This window comes from Dendrobates tinctorius, unplaced genomic scaffold (assembly GCF_039654945.1).
Source record: "Dendrobates tinctorius isolate UK_male_01 unplaced genomic scaffold, ASM3965494v1 ptg000301l, whole genome shotgun sequence".
Taxonomy (NCBI): domain Eukaryota; kingdom Metazoa; phylum Chordata; class Amphibia; order Anura; family Dendrobatidae; genus Dendrobates; species Dendrobates tinctorius.
In genome coordinates this window covers 1265697-1281443 of record NW_027361968.1, presented here as the reverse complement: position 1 = coordinate 1281443, position 15747 = coordinate 1265697, and the positions used below count along the sequence as shown (strand labels likewise).

Genomic DNA, 15747 nt, shown 5'->3' with positions numbered 1-15747 from the left:
GTCATGGAGATTATAACCCACCATTGAAAACAGTCTGTATATCATAGAAAATTACAGCGGGTGTATGTAGGGTTATACACATGTGGATCATTGTACATAGGTAGCACTATATGTCCATTGTATGTTACGTGTAAAGAACATATTAAGTCCATATACACAAAAAAGGTTCTCAAAGATAAATAGAACATGTTCACACCTGTCATGAAGCTAACACTAAAGTTGTATGGTTTACAGAATTAGATCAAGCACCTTCATCAGCAGAGGATAGACATCACTTGTTACAACAGAAGGCCAAATAGCTCATTCCCATACATGCCATGGCAGCCTTAGGGTTAAATCTAAAACAAAAATTTGTCAGGAGAGAACAAAACACCTTGTGCCTCAGTTGTTCGCTAGGACTCGGAAAATGTTGAAGATCTGAATATGAGTCTGTTCTTGCACCCCATAACTTTTTTATTTTTCCACCTACAGAGCCTTATGAGGACTTGTTTTTTGAGGGACCAGCTGTAATTTTGAGGGACACCATTGGTTTAACACATAGTGGTGATTGGATTCTCTGGGTCAGTCCGAGTGCGCAGATACCAAACATGTATAGCTTATTTTTTTTCAGTGGTGAAACAAATTTGGAAATTTGCCTACTCCCAAAATATTTATCTTTTGCCACCATTTTCCAAGAGTCATTTTGTATTCATTTTTCAGGATCTGGGGCTGGGTGAGGACTTATGACGTGACAAAATGGGCAGTGCTTTGACCCAGTGTTTAGCACTATTGCTGTGCAGCGCTGAGGTCCTGGGTTTGAAATCACACAAGGAATTTGTTCTCTCCGTGTTTGGGCGGGTTCCTTCAAGTGCATGTGTTTTCTCCCACACTCCAAAGACATATTGATAGGGAACAGTGATGATAGTGGCTGTAAAACCCTGCAGAATATGATGGCGCTATATAAGCTATGTATAAAAAATATTTACAGGAGTGAAGTCTCAAGCAGTGAGAACCTTAGGCCCGATGAGTGTAATCCATATCATCTCAGTCATGCAGAGCTCGTTTAATTACGTAACCTAGATATGTAAATGGGTAAGTGAAGCTCACTAAATTAGAATATCATAAAAAAATGAATTAATTTCAGTTCTTCAATTGAAAAAGTGTCTCTCCTGTATTCTATAGAGTCATTACACACAGAGTGATCTATCTCATGGGTTTATTTCTGGTAATGTTGATGATTATGGCTTACAGCCAATGAAAACCCAAAAGTCGTTATCTCAGTAAATTAGAATAATTAACAATAAACACCTGTAAAGGCTCCTAAGCATTTATAAAGGTCTCTTAGTCTTTTTCAGTAGCCCCACAATCATGGGGAAGACTGCTGACATGACAGATGTCCAGAAGGCCGTCAATGACACACTCCACAAGGAGGGGAAGCCACAGAAGGTCATTGCTAAAGAAGCCGGCTGTTCACAGAGTGCTATATCCAAGCAGATTAGTGGAAAGTGGAGTGGAAGGAAAAAGTGTGGTAGTAAAAGGTGCACAAGTCACCGGAATAGCCACAGCCTTTAAAGGATTGTTAAGAAAAGGCCATTCAAAAATTTGGGGGAGATTCACAAGGAGTGGACTGCTGCTGGAGCCATTGCTTCACACCACACACAGACGTCTCCAGGACATGGGCTACAAGTGTCACATTCCTTGTGTCAGCCACTCATGACCAATAGACAACGCCAGAAGTGTCTTACCTGGGCCAAGGAGAAAAAGAACTGGACTGTTGTCAGTGGTCCCAGAGTCTGGAGGAAGAGTGGAGAGGCCACAATCCAAGCTGCTGGAGGTCTAGTGTGAAGTCTCCACAATCAGTGATGGTTTGGGGAGCCATGTCATCTGCTGGTGTAGGTCCACTGTGTTTTATCAAGACCAAAGTCAGCGCAGCCATCTACCATGACATGTTAGAGCTCTTCATGCTTCTCTCTGCCGACAAGCTTTATGGAGATGTGATGTGAGTTCATTTTCCCCTTTTCCACTGAGGCCCGATGAACTCCCTCTTCTAGTAAAGAAAGATAGTGAGCCTGATTATCAGGCATCTGGGTCTAATGATGATGATTGGCTGAGTGGAGTTTCTGACTGGATATAAGGCTGTCCACGCCCGTCTGCTCTGCGGGTGATTTCTCTGTGGATCCTTGGATACCAGTCTGAATTCCTGCTCTCCAAAAAGCTAAGTTTTCTGCTCTGCCGTTTGCATTTGTACGTTGTTTTTGTTTTGCTGGATTTCTGTCATTCCCTGCTGGGGTGATCTGAATTCCTTTAGCTCTGTCTTCAGGAAATACCTGAGTGCTGATATAGTTTATGAAGCCTAGTTGCTTCAGGGACTTTTTCCATATCAGCCTGTTGGCTTTTGTCTTTTCAGGGTTTTTGCAGATTGCAGACAGCAGCTGTCCTATCCTGTCCTATTTTAGTGAGTTTGGGCCCCATTGTTTGCTCAGCCTATAGTGTGTGTGTTTTTTCATCTTGCTTCACCGTCATTATTTGTTGGGGGCTGCCTTTTACTTTGGGGTCTGCTCTGGGGCAGTTTAGTCTTCCTTTTCTGTCTTTAGGCTATTTAGTTTCTCCGGCTGTGATCGAGGGGTCTAGGGCACTGTAGGAACCCCCCACGGCTACTGCTAGTTGTGTTGTTAGGTTCAGGGGTCTGCAATCTGATAGTTGCCAACTTCTCCGGTTTTCTGGACTTAGCTGCTATTTTTGTGTCTGCATCCTACGGTGACTCATTCATAACAGAATCACCCGCCGAACCGCAGATCCTAGGGTACTCAATAGCAGGAAAGAATTGTAAAAAAAAAAAAAAAGTGTGTATATTTTTTCCTCTATATCTCTGAGGTCGTAGGGGGATTTTTTTTTCTCTCAATGGAGATAAAGCAATTGTCTGATCGTGTGGAGCAGCTCGCTGCGGAAGTGCGGGGAATTTCCGCCTACCTTGCTCATTCTCATACTGCTGAACCAAAGATTCCCACACCTGATGTATTTTTTGGGGATCGGTCTAAATTTTTGAATTTCAAAAATAATTGTAAATTATTTTTTGCCTTGAAGCCTAACTCGTCAGGGAGCTCCGCGCAGCAGGTTAAAATTGTCATCTCTTTGCTGCGTGGCGATCCCCAGGATTGGGCGTTTTCTATGAAACCTGATGATCCTATTCTGACTAATGTGAATGCATTTTTTCAAGCCTTGGGGTTGTTGTATGACGAACCTAATGCCATTGATCAGGCTGAAAAGACCCTGCTGGCATTGAACCAGGGTCAAGATTCTGCAGAATCGTACTGTCAATAATTCTGAAAGTGGGCGGTACTTACTACTTGGAATGATAATGCCTTGGCTGCTCTCTTTCGGAAGGGTATGTCAGAAGCCGTAAAAGATACTATGGTGGGATTTCCTGTTCCCTCTGGTCTTGACGATTCTATGTCATTAGCCATTCACATTGATCGGCGTTTGCGCGAACGCAAAACTGCACGAGTAGTGTTGCCACTTGTTGAACAAATGTCTGAACCTATGCAATGTGATAGAGTTTTGTCCAGAGAGCAGCGTCAGGAGTTCAGAAGGTGCAATAAGTTGTGTTTTTTCTGTGGAGATGCCTCGCATATTATTTCTGTCTGTCCTAAACGAGAGAAACGCTTTGCACACACGTTTTCTGTTGGTGGTGTTCAACCTAAGTTTCTTCTGGCTATTACTCTGATCTGCTCCCTGTCCACATTTTACACCAAGGCTTTTGTGGATTCGGGAGCAGCTCTAAACCTAATGGACTTGGATTTTGCTAAACGTTGTGGATTTCCGATGACACCTCTGCAGATGCCTATTCCTTTGAGGGGGATTGATGCTACTCCTTTGGCAAAAAATAAACCTCAGTTTTGGACCCAGGTGGTAATGCGGGTCGCCCCAGACCATCAAGAAAATTGCAGATTTTTGGTGTTGCATAATCTGCATGATACCATTGTTCTGGGGTTTCCCTGGTTGCAAATTCATAATCCAGTTTTGGATTGGAAATCTGTGTCTGTGGTGAGTTGGGGTTGTAGGTGTGCCTTTAGTAAAGCTCCGGTGTTTTCCACCTCTCCTCAGTCACATGATGTTCCTGATTATTTGGCGGACTTTTATGATGTATTTAGTGAGAATGAGTCTGCGTCTCTGCCTCCTCATAGAAGTTATGACTGTGCAATTGAACTGAGCCCGGGGTGTAAATTCCCCAAGGGTCGGCTCTTCAATTTATCTGTACCCGAGCACGAGGCTATGCGATCCTATATTAAGGAGGCGTTGGAGAAGGGTCATATTAGACCATCCTCGTCACCCTTAGGTGCCGGGTTTTTTTTTGTAGCCAAAAAAGATGGATCATTCAGACATTGTATTGATTATCGTGCCCTCAACAAAATTACTGTTAAATATCAGTATCCGTTACCCCTGATTTCGGATCTATTCTCTAGAGTTAAAGGTGCTTGTTGGTTTACCAAGCTTGACCTCAGGGGGCGTATAATCTTATTCGCATTAAGCATGGGGATGAATGGAAGACGGCGTTTAATACTCCGGAGGGACATTTTGAGTACCTGGTGATGCCTTTCGGGCTCACTAATGCCCCTTCTGTCTTCCAGTGCTTCATGAACGATATTTTCCGAGATTTTGTCGATAAATTTTTGATTATCTATCTGGATGATATTTTGATCTTCTCCAAGGATTGGGATTCTCATGTGGAACATATTCGGACTGTGTTCCGGATCTTGAGGGAGAATTCCCTGTATGTCAAAGGATCTAAATGCCTTTTTGGAGTACAGAGGATTTCTTTTTTGGGATTTATTTTGTCTCCGTCAACTATTGAAATGGACCCGGCCAAGGTACAGGCCATTCACGATTGGGTTCAGCCCACTTCTTTGAAGGCCCTTCAGAAGTTTTTGGGTTTGCTAACTTTTATCGGAAATTTATAGCAAAATTTTCTAGTATTGCCAAGCCATTGACTGATTTGACTAAGAAGGGTGCTGATGTGTTAAATTGGTCTCCAGAGGCTGTTTCTTCCTTTCAGGAGCTGAAGCGAAGATTCACCTCTGCCCCGGTTTTGCGGCAACCTGATGTCTCACTTCCGTTCCAGGTAGAGGTGGATGCTTCTAAGATTGGTGCAGGAGCTGTTTTGTCCCAAAAGGATCCTGTAACATCTAAAATGAATCCCTGTGCTTTCTTTTCCCGAAAGTTTTCTCCATCTGAACGTAACTATGATGTGGGGAATCGGGAACTGTTGGCCATGAAATGGGCATTTGAGGAGTGGAGACATTGGTTGGAGGGAGCTAAGCATCAAGTCGTGGTCCTCACTGACCACAAGAATTTGATTTACCTAGAGTCGGCTAAGCGCTTGAACCCTAGACAGGCTAGGTGGGCCTTGTTTTTTACACGTTTTGATTTTGTGGTTTCTTTTCTTCCTGGAACTAAGAATGTCAAGGCAGACGCCCTCTCTAGGAGCTTCTTTGCTGATTCTCCTGTGGTGACCAAACCTGCTACCATCTTAGGCGAAGGGGTAGTTCTTTCTGCCATCTCGCCCGATTTGAGACATGCTCTGGAAGAGTTCCAGGAGGACAAACCTGAGCGTTGTCCCAGTGGAAAGTTGTATGTTCCTGACCAGTGGAAGAGGAGAGTGATGTCTGAAGTTCATTGCTCTGCTTTGGCTGGTCATCCAGGTATTCTTGGTACTAGAGATTTGGTGAGTCAGTCTTTTTGGTGGCCCTCCTTGTCTCGTGATGTCAGGAATTTTGTGCAGTCCTGTGGGACTTGCTCCCGGTCTAAATCGTGTTCTCGCTCTAGTGGGTTGTTGATGCCTTTGCCTGTCCCCAAGAGGCCATGGACCCATATTTCAATGGATTTTATCTCTGATATGCCTGTCTCTCAGAGAATGACTGTTATTTGGGTGATTTGTGATAGATTCTCTAAGATGGTCCATCTTGTACCACTCCCTAAGTTGCCGTCTTCATCTGAGTTGGTACCCCTGTTTTTGCAACAGGTGGTTCGCTTGCACGGGATTCCTCAGAACATTGTATCTGACAGAGGAGTTCAGTTTGTGTCTAGATTTTGGAGAACTTTCTGTTCCAAGCTGGGAATTCAGTTGTCCTTCTCCTCTGCTTTTCACCCTCAAACCAATGGGCAGACAGAGAGAACAAACCAGACCTTGGAGTCATATTTGAGATAATTTTTTTCCGCTGATCAGGATGATTGGGTTTCATTTTTGCCCTTGGCCGAATTTGCTTTAAATAATAGAGCTAGTTCTGCCACTTTGATGTCACCTTTTTTTTGTAACTTTGGGTTTCATCCTCGATTTTCTTCAGGGCAGGTGGAGCCCTCTGCCTGCCCAGGTGTTGACACCGTGGTGGAGAGAATGCACCAGATCTGGGACCAAGTGGTGGATAAGTTATCTCTCTCCCAGGAAAAGGCCCAGCGGTTTTCCAACCGACATAGGACCATTGGTCCCCAGTTTAAGGTTGGTGATATGGTGTGGTTATGATCAAAAAATATTGCTATGAAGGTGGCTTCTCCTAAGTTTAAGCCTAGATTTATTGGACCTTACAAGATTTTGGAGATTATTAATCCGGTCTCTTTTCGTTTGGCTCTTCCTGTCACATTTAAAATCCATAATGTGTTCCATAAGTCTTTGTTGAAGAGGTTTGTTGAACCTGTTGTTCCTGGGGTGGCACCTCCAGACCCTGTATTGTTTGAAGGTAACATGGAATATGAGGTAGAGAAGGTACTGGATTCCCGTCTGGCTAGACGGAGACTCCAGTATTTGGTTAAGTGGAAGGGTTATGGTCAGGAGGATAATTCCTGGGTCTCTGCCTCTGATATTCATGCCAAAAGATTGGTGCGTGCCTTTCATCGGGCTCACCCTGATCGCCCTGGTTGCGTGGTTGAGGGTTCGGTGACCCCTCCTCAAGGGGGAGGTACTGTTGTGAGTTCATTTTCCCCTTTTCCACTGAGGCCCGATGAACTCCCTCTTCTAGTAAAGAAAGATAGTGAGCCTGATTATCAGGCATCTGGGTCTAATGATGATGATTGGCTGAGTGGAGTTTCTGACTGGATATAAGGCTGTCCACGCCCGTCTGCTCTGCGGGTGATTTCTCTGTGGATCCTTGGATACCAGTCTGAATTCCTGCTCTCCAAAAGCTAAGTTTTCTGCTCTGCCGTTTGCATTTGTATGTTGTCTTTGTTTTTCTGGATTTCTGTCATTCCCTGCTGGGGTGATCTGAATTCCTTTAGCTCTGTCTTCAGGAAATACCTGAGTGCTGATATAGTTTTTGAAGCCTAGCTGCTTCAGGGCCTTTTTCCATATCAGCCTGTTGGCTTATGTCTTTTTAGGGTTTTTTGCAGATTGCAGACAGCAGCTGTTCTATCCTGTCCTATTTTTAGTTAGCTTGGGCCCCATTGTTTGCTCAGCCTATCTTTCTATCTGTGTGTGTGTTTTTTCATCTTGCTTCACCGTCATTATATGTTGGGGGCTGCCTTTTACTTTGGGGTCTGCTCTGGGGCAGTTTAGTTTTCCTTTTCTGTCTTTAGGCTATTTAGTTTCTCCGGCTGTGATCGAGGGGTCTAGGGCACCGTAGGAACCCCCCACGGCTACTGCTAGTTGTGTTGTTAGGTTCAGGGGTCTGCAATCTGATAGTTGCCAACTTCTCCGGTTTTCTGGACTTAGCTGCTATTTTTGTGTCTGCCTCCTACGGTGACTCATTCATAACAGAGATGGAAATGTCATTCTCCAGCAGGACTTGGCCCATGTCCACACTGCCAAAAGTACCAATACCTGTTGTACACACAACAGTATCACTGTGCTTGATTGGCAGAAAAACTCGCCTGACCTTAACCCCATAGAGAATCTATGGAGTATTGTCAAGAGGAAGATGAGAGACACCAGACCCAACAATGCAGACGAGCTGAAGGCTGCTATCAAAGCAACCTGGGCTTCCATAACCCCTCAGCAGTGCCACAGGCTGATCACCTCCATGCCACGCCGCATTGATGCAGTAATTGATGCAGAGGAGCCTGACCAAGTATTGAGGGCATTTACTGAAGATACATTTCAGGAGGACAACATTTCAGATTTTACAATCATTTTTCAAGCTGGTGTTATAAAGTATTCTAATTTCCTGAGATAATGACTTTTGAGTTTTCATTGGCTGTAAGCCATAATCATCAACATTACCAGAAATAAACCCGTGACATAGATCACTCTGTGTGTAATGACTCTATAGAATAGAGGAGAGGCACTGTCTGTATTGAAGAACTGAAATAAATTCACTTTTTGATGATATTCTGATTTTGTGAGAAGCTCCTGTATACTAACGTTAGATAAAATTGAAAATCCCATATTTGATGTATGAATTATACAAAATGTGTGGTGTGTGTTTGTTTTTATTCAACTTTTCAAATCAGAAATAACAGAAACTAAATCATGTAGCAGAGTGTAATGTATGCTACTAAAACAATGTTTAATCGTGTCTTGAAATATTCCAGTTTTTACACTGATCATCACTAGAGTAGACACTAGACTGACTCTTCCTTCTATTTAATTTCTTACATCTTATTCTTCACCTTTCAGAAAAATAAATCATGTAGAAGAGTTTAATGTACGGCACTAGAGTACTAGAACAAGATTAAAACAATTGAAATATTCCAGTTTTTACGCTAATAATCACTAGAGTAGACACTAGACTGAATCTTCCTAATGTTTAATTTCTTACATCTTCACCTTTCGGTAAAACCACAGGATCTTCACCATGATTTGCCTCTTTAGCTTCGGTTTGGCAAAAATAATAACAAGAGACTCTGCTGTTGGAAAAGACATAAATATCAACCAGTTGACAATTGTAACAGGATTCTCAGGGTTGGGGATTAGTAAAAAAAAAAAAAATTCATTTATGCAGAATATGATGGAAATTGTAAGGAACAACCACATGGTTCTTAGGGCATTAATGTGAGCCTGGTATTTGGTTTGGGACAATCCAGATTCCTTTTGCCTCATCTTCCATAGATGTCTTATAAGTGAAGAATTGATTACCATGATAGAAACCAAGATAAGTAGAAATGGCGCATAGCATCCTATAGGTAAAGCAGTTTGTATGTAAATGGGCTGAAGATGGCAAGTTCCATTAATAAATATGGGGTCAATGGTGCTATTCTCAGGGTTTTGTAGAGTGACTTGCAGATTGATAGCCCAGGTGCTGGGAAGACTAATGAAGAAACAGCCGGCTGCTGACAGAAGAAGAAGACGTGGTAGATACATTGAGATGTTCCTCTTGGACCAGAGAAAGAATGGATGACTGAAGTTAGAGATGGTGACGCAGTAATAGATACAGAGCCAGGCAGTGAGCCAGTAGGTGAAGAATGTAAGAGTCAGCGTGCCCACAATGATCGGGACAATGATCTCCCTAACAAACGCTAAAGACATGAAGAACTTGAAGAATAGACCCTGGATGCTGAACAGACATGGGAGAGCGATGTTCACCACTCCGAAGACAAGGTGGATAAGATCTGGAGGATTCAGCTTCTGTCCAGTCTTCAGGCTCTTGGAACTAACCACCAAGATGCACACGTTCAAAATATACCCAACCCCACTCTCCAAGATGCCAAAGATTATCACAAGGATCCCTCCTATAAACTGCATCTTTAGCCTCCTGGGGATGTCTATGTTTCAACAAGTAATGTTTTGGGTGAACTTAATAAAATACCTTATGTTTGATGTACGAGTTATGCAAAGTGTCTAGCCTGAGGTTGTTTTTATCGGTTTTGCAAATCAGTTGTTTATACTTCGGTTACAACCAAATGATGTTGCAGAGTGTAACCGGGAGGCGCAGTGGGAGGGTGACGTCTCGTTCCATACAATGTTACTTGCTTGCTTGTTTAATAGACCAGATATTATAATAAATAATAATAAATAATACATTTTATTTCTCTAGCGCCGACATATTCCGCAGCACTTTACATTTCAGAGGGGACTTGTACAGACAATAGACATTACAGCATAACAATAATCACATAGATCATAACAGATACCAAGAGGAATGAGGGCCCTGCTCGCAAGCTTACAGTCTATGAGGGAAAAAGGGAGACACGAAAGGTGGGTGGTAACAGTTGCCCTGGTTGTATGGACCAGCCATAATGTTAAGTGTGTAACAGTACAGACACAGAGGGCTAATGGATGCATAAAGCATGTGGGAACATGATACGGGGAACCTGGTTATGGTAAAAACTTTAGACTGTGCCACACAGGGATAGATTAGGTTAATGTGTTGAGGCAATAGGCCAGTCTGAATAAATGCGTTTTCAGGGCACGCTTAAAATTGTGGGGATTGGGGACTAATTGTATTGACCTAGGAAGTGCATTCCAAAGAATTGGCGCAGCACGTTTATAGTCTTGGAGACAGGAGTGGGAGGTTCTTATTATTGTGGATGCTAACCTCAGGTCATCAGCAGAATGGAGGGCGCGGGTAGGGTGGTATACTGAAACAAGGGAGGAGATGTAGGGTGGTGCTGAGCCATGAAGAGCTTTGTGGATGAGGGTAATAAGTTTGTACTGGATTCTGGAGTGGATGGGTAGCCAGTGTAATGACTGGCATAAGGTAGAGGCATCGGTGTAACGATTGGCGAGGAATATGATCCTGGCAGCAGTATTCAAGACAGATTGGAGTGGGGAGAGTTTGGTAAGAGGGAGACCGATTAGAAGAGAGTTACAATAGTTGAGGCGAGAATGAATAAGAGAAGCAGTAAGAGTTTTTGCGGAGTCAAAAGTAAGAAAAGGTCAAATTCTAGAAATGTTTTTGAGGTGCAGATAACAAGAGCGAGCCAGTGATCGTATGTGGGGGACAAAGGAAAGATCGGAGTCAAGTATGACCCCAAGACAGCGGGCATGTTGCTGGGGAGTAATCGTGGAACCACACACGGAAATGGCAATGTCGGGTATAGGTACATTAGTAGCGGGAGAAAACACCAGGAGTTCAGTCTTTGACAGGTTCAGTTTCAGATATAGTGAGGACATGATATTAGACATGATATTAGACACAGCATTTAGACAATCGCTGGTGTTTTCTAGAAAGGCTGGCGTGATGTCAGGAGAAGAAGCGTATAATTGGGTGTCATCAGCATAGAGATGGTACTGGAAACAAAATCTGCTGATTGTTTTGTGGGAGAGAGGGTCCCTGTCGAGTGTCCGGGTCAGAACCAAGGGGACCGTCACCTGGGTTCCGGGGAAACCTGTTTCTGGGGGACAGAGTTCGGGGACGGACCGTTGTGACAGACAGATGGGCTGGGGGAGGGACCAGTATAAAGGAGGAGGGGAATTCCCGGGACAATGAGTCAACAGAACGACACAGAAGGAGCAGGAGATCATGGGAGCGACTGAGAGCCAGAGCGACTCACCAGAGCCACAAAGGAGGCCAGAGACAGAAGGGATACTTCCCCTGGACATTAGTGGGATGGCGCCAAGACGACCGTCTGAGAACCACTGCCCCGCGTCAACCAGCGGTCGCCGCCTTCTTCCAGCCCGCGGCTGCGGCCTGCCTGCGGTCGTTCGCGGCCTTTGCCGCCCCGCTCCAGCCCGCAGCTGCGGCCTGCCTGCGGTCATTCGCGGCCATTTCCGCCCCACTCCAGCCCGCGGCCACTGTGGCCCCAATTCAACCCGCTGCCGCCTCCCTTCAGTCCGCGGCTGCGGCCTACCCATGGTCACCCGCGGCTGCTGCGGTCTCGCTCCAGCTCGCGGCTGCGGCCTGTTCCCCGCCACCTGCAGCCGCCCTGTTCTCACCAGTGGCCGCGGCAAGTACAGTACCACCGGCGGCCACCACTGTCTCGCTCCGGTCCGCAGCAGGTGGCCTGTCATTTAGAATCATAGAATCGTAGAGTTGGAAGGGACCTCCTGGGCCATCTGGTCCGACCCCCTGCTCAAAGCAGGATTTTGCCACCATACATCGCTGCCGCTTGCCCCAGGCCAGGGGCTGCGGCCCAACAGTCCAAGGACTACGCCGGAGCCTGTGGGGCTCAAGTGTCATCAGCGCGCCAGAGTGCGCAAAGTCTTCATCATCGCCTCAGCAACTGGGCCCAGCAACTACTACGCCGAAAGACCACCAACCCGAACAGCGAGGGACATCTGGACGGCTAAGTTGACTTTATAATTAAGGACCCGTAGTCGGCCATACCGCGGCCCTATAGTGACCGGCTGTTGCCGGAAGTAGTCGTGTTCTACCCGTTTGTGTGTGCTTGTATAGAACCCCCTGCGAGGGCAACCCGTGTTACCCCTTTTGGTGATCAGGCCGGGACTGAGGAGAGTTCCCTCTGGTCTTATAAACGTTCATATAGAAAGCATCTAACTGTCTCGCGACTCGTCGCTGCATCCTGCGTACCTGCAATCACCACATTTTGACCAATAGGGGCAGTGTACAAAGAGAAGAGGAGGGGGCCTAGGACTGATCCTTGAGGAATCCCAACAGTACGGGGAAGATGAGAGGAGGAGGAGCCAGCAAAAGATACAGTAAAGGAGAGGTCAGAGAGATAGGAGAACCAGGAGAGAACGGTGTCCTTGAGGCCAATGGAACAGAGCATAGTGAGGAGGAGCTGATGATCCACAGTGTCGAATGCTGCAGAGAGATCCAAGAGAATTAGCATGGAGTAATGACCATTTGATTTAGCTGTTAGTAGATCATTAGAGACTTTAGTGAGGGCAGTTTCAGTAGAGTGTAAAGAGCGGAAACCGGATTGGAGAGGGTCGAGAAGAGAGTTATCAAAGAGATAAGCGGATAAGATGGGAGTGGACCAGGTGTTCCAGGAGTTTAGAGCTGAAGGGAAGACTAGAGACAGGTCTATAGTTAGCGGACCATGTTTTGGTCGAGGGATGGTTTTTTAAGTAGTGGATGTATGATGACATGCTTAAATGAGGAGGGAAAGACACCAGAAGAGAGAGAGGTTAAATATTTTAGTTAGGTGAGGAGTGACAGAAGGGGAAAGGGACTGGAGGAGATGTGACGGAAATGGGTCACTGGTGCAAGTGGTTGGGCGAGAAGATGCAAGGAGCCTGCTTACTTCTTCTGTGACTGGTTCAAAATCAGAGAGTGAGCAAGATGCAGTGGGGGAGGGAGGACAGTGCATGGTATGAGGTGATTGGGAGATAATTTCCTGTCGGATCTGGTCAATTTTTTCTTTGAAGTAATTGGCCAGATCGTCAGCTCGGAGCTCCGTGGTTGGGACCTGTGCTCTTGGGTTGAGTAGAGAATGAAAAGTGTCAAAGAGACGTTTCGGGTTATTGGACAGTGAGGTGATGAGGGTGTTGAAATAGGTTTGTTTGGAGAGGTGAAGGGCAGTGTTGTATGTTTGAAGCATAAACTTATAATGGATGAAATCTTCGTGTAGGTTGGATTTTCTCCACAGACGTTCGGCGCACCTGGAGCACCGCTGCAGGAAACGTGTTTGCAGGGTGTGCCAGGGTTGTCGCCGTCTGTGTTGTGGTGTTCTATGTATAGGAGGAGCAATTTCATCCAGGGCACTTTGAAGTGTTTCATTGTAATGCTTCGATGCAGAATCAGGACATGAGAGGGAGGAGATAGGGGCCAATGAAGACTGCAAGTTCTTCATAAGTTTCTGGGTGTTAATGGCCAGTATGTTTCTATAAATATGGACAGTGGGGGTGACCTGAGCGGCCTGGCAGTTCTTGATAGAGAATGAAAGAAGATTGTGGTCAGAGAGCGGGAGAGGGGAGTTTGCAAAATCATCCACTGCACAAAGCCGAGAGAAGACCAAGTCGAGGGAGTTTCCGTCTTCATGCGTTGGAGAATTAGTAAGCTGCGAAAGGCCAAACGAGGAGGTTAGAGATAAAAGGTGAGTAACAGATGGGGAGAGGGGAAGAGCAATTCTGTGTTCTCAAGTTTCTTCTTTTTCTACATTCTGGAGTGTATAAATGTATACCATCCTGGAAGTACGTACAGTCACGCAGAACAGGTTTTTATTATTCAAGGACATGCAGACATCTTCAAATTTACCAAATGCAAATCTTGCACTTTATAGTGAGTGATCCCAATGTGTGCAGCATGGGTTCCATTGTGTTTTGGAAATCACGGTGGCTAAGGGTGAGCGGATTTTTCAAGTTTCGAATTTGGCAAATCATACAAATTTTTCAGTGAAATTAAAGTTGCATCCAATTAATTTGAGGATTATTGACTGTTCCTTATTCCGTAGCATAATAAACATAGCATTTAAAAAAAAAATAATACTGTCCTCATCACTCACCTATGACTCTGTCCCTGCAGACTGTAATCTGGACGCATCTTTTTTTTCACCTGCTTTGCTTTGGACTGTGGCTACCAGCATACCAGGCCTGATGACCCTGTGTCACCACCGAACCATGAGTAAGACCCTCTAGGTCGAAACGCGTTGGTTGGAGACCACCAGAGACCCCATCTGCCTGTATGTCCTTATCCATACTTTTTTCTGTTCGATTTTAAGAATTTACAATAAATGATGTATTTTTAACTGAAGTCCAGCGCTGGAGATTCCATCCTTTATTTTGTGTCACATGATGTTACGGTACACGTTGTGACTTCACACCTTTATGATAAGCATTACCATAGGATTAGTCAGCGCCGTAATGACGCTATATGATGTCACAATATACGTCTTGATAGTACCCAGGGTGTCAGGATTCAAACCCAGGACCTCCTGTCCACGACCCAGCAGCTCTACCTCCTGAACTATTCAAGTCAGCTGGACATCTCCTTTCTAAAACCCAGATACCAGTGACTGTTGTTCCTGATTGGCTCCACCCTGTGTTCTCTAATTGGCCCTCTGATTGCAATTTACACGCCCTATATAAACCTGGCCTTGTGATTGCTGCCGTGCGAGATTATTGTGCTTCCAGCCTCTAGTCAAGCGCTTCCTTCTGCTGATCCTCTGCTACCGAACTGCCTCTCCAGTGTACCGACCCCCGGATGTCATCTGGTACGTTATCTGCCTCTGTGCCCCCTAGTGGTTGCAATAATATAGACTCCAATTCAGTACAGACCGTGACACAGGGATTTTAGAGGCCTATTGGGCAGAGTCCATAACTGATCAGTTGGAAGCAAGTGGAAGATGTGCAAAATGTAGACAGAAGGGTGGCAGTCAGGGTTGGCTGCGGGAGTAGCATGTTAGTATTTTTTCAACCTTTTGCCAGCCCTTTGAAGTTCAGCCAACATGTGGCCAGCTGGATGCTATTTTGCTGAATTCATGAAGGGTCAAATGCAAAAAAAAATAATTCCAAACAATACAAGGCATGAGAATTCAGTTTCACTTAAAGAAATTTGCTCATCTCTAATGGTGACTCTGGTGACAGAGAGGTTCCCTGCTCTTTACTTCACTCATAGGACAGCAACAAGTTTTATAATTATAGGATATATCATAGAAAAATGTGTGTGGTGGCTACAGAAACTCACCGGATTCAAAACCATGATATCAACATCGTGGAGATGAAAGCTATAGAGAAGGGTTAGATAGAGCCTTGGATGTAAGTTATTACTCCGTATATTGTATGTAGCAAGAACGTTCCTTGGACATCCGAGCATCGTTCCTGGAAGGTTCAGGGCTCCAAAGCCAAATTATCAGAAAATGTATGACTAGTGAGCCAAGTCCTGATACAAGAAAGATGTAGAGCAGGTTAGATGAGAGGGTCCTCTTCAGCCATGAAGAACCTGGTTGGTCATAATGGCGCAGTAGTAGACACAGAACAAGGCCCTCAGCCAAGAACTATAC

General features: G+C 45.0%; 1 long non-coding RNA gene across 1 annotated transcript in view; it reads left to right on the top strand.

The window, feature by feature from the left end:
- Positions 1-14654: 14654 nt before the first annotated feature.
- LOC141073464 (uncharacterized) overlaps positions 14655-15747 on the top strand; it is a 30995-nt gene continuing 29902 nt past the window's right edge. Inside the window, exon 1 of the long non-coding RNA XR_012226964.1 lies at positions 14655-14958. This is a non-coding gene — a long non-coding RNA (uncharacterized lncRNA). The remainder of the gene's footprint in view (positions 14959-15747) is intronic.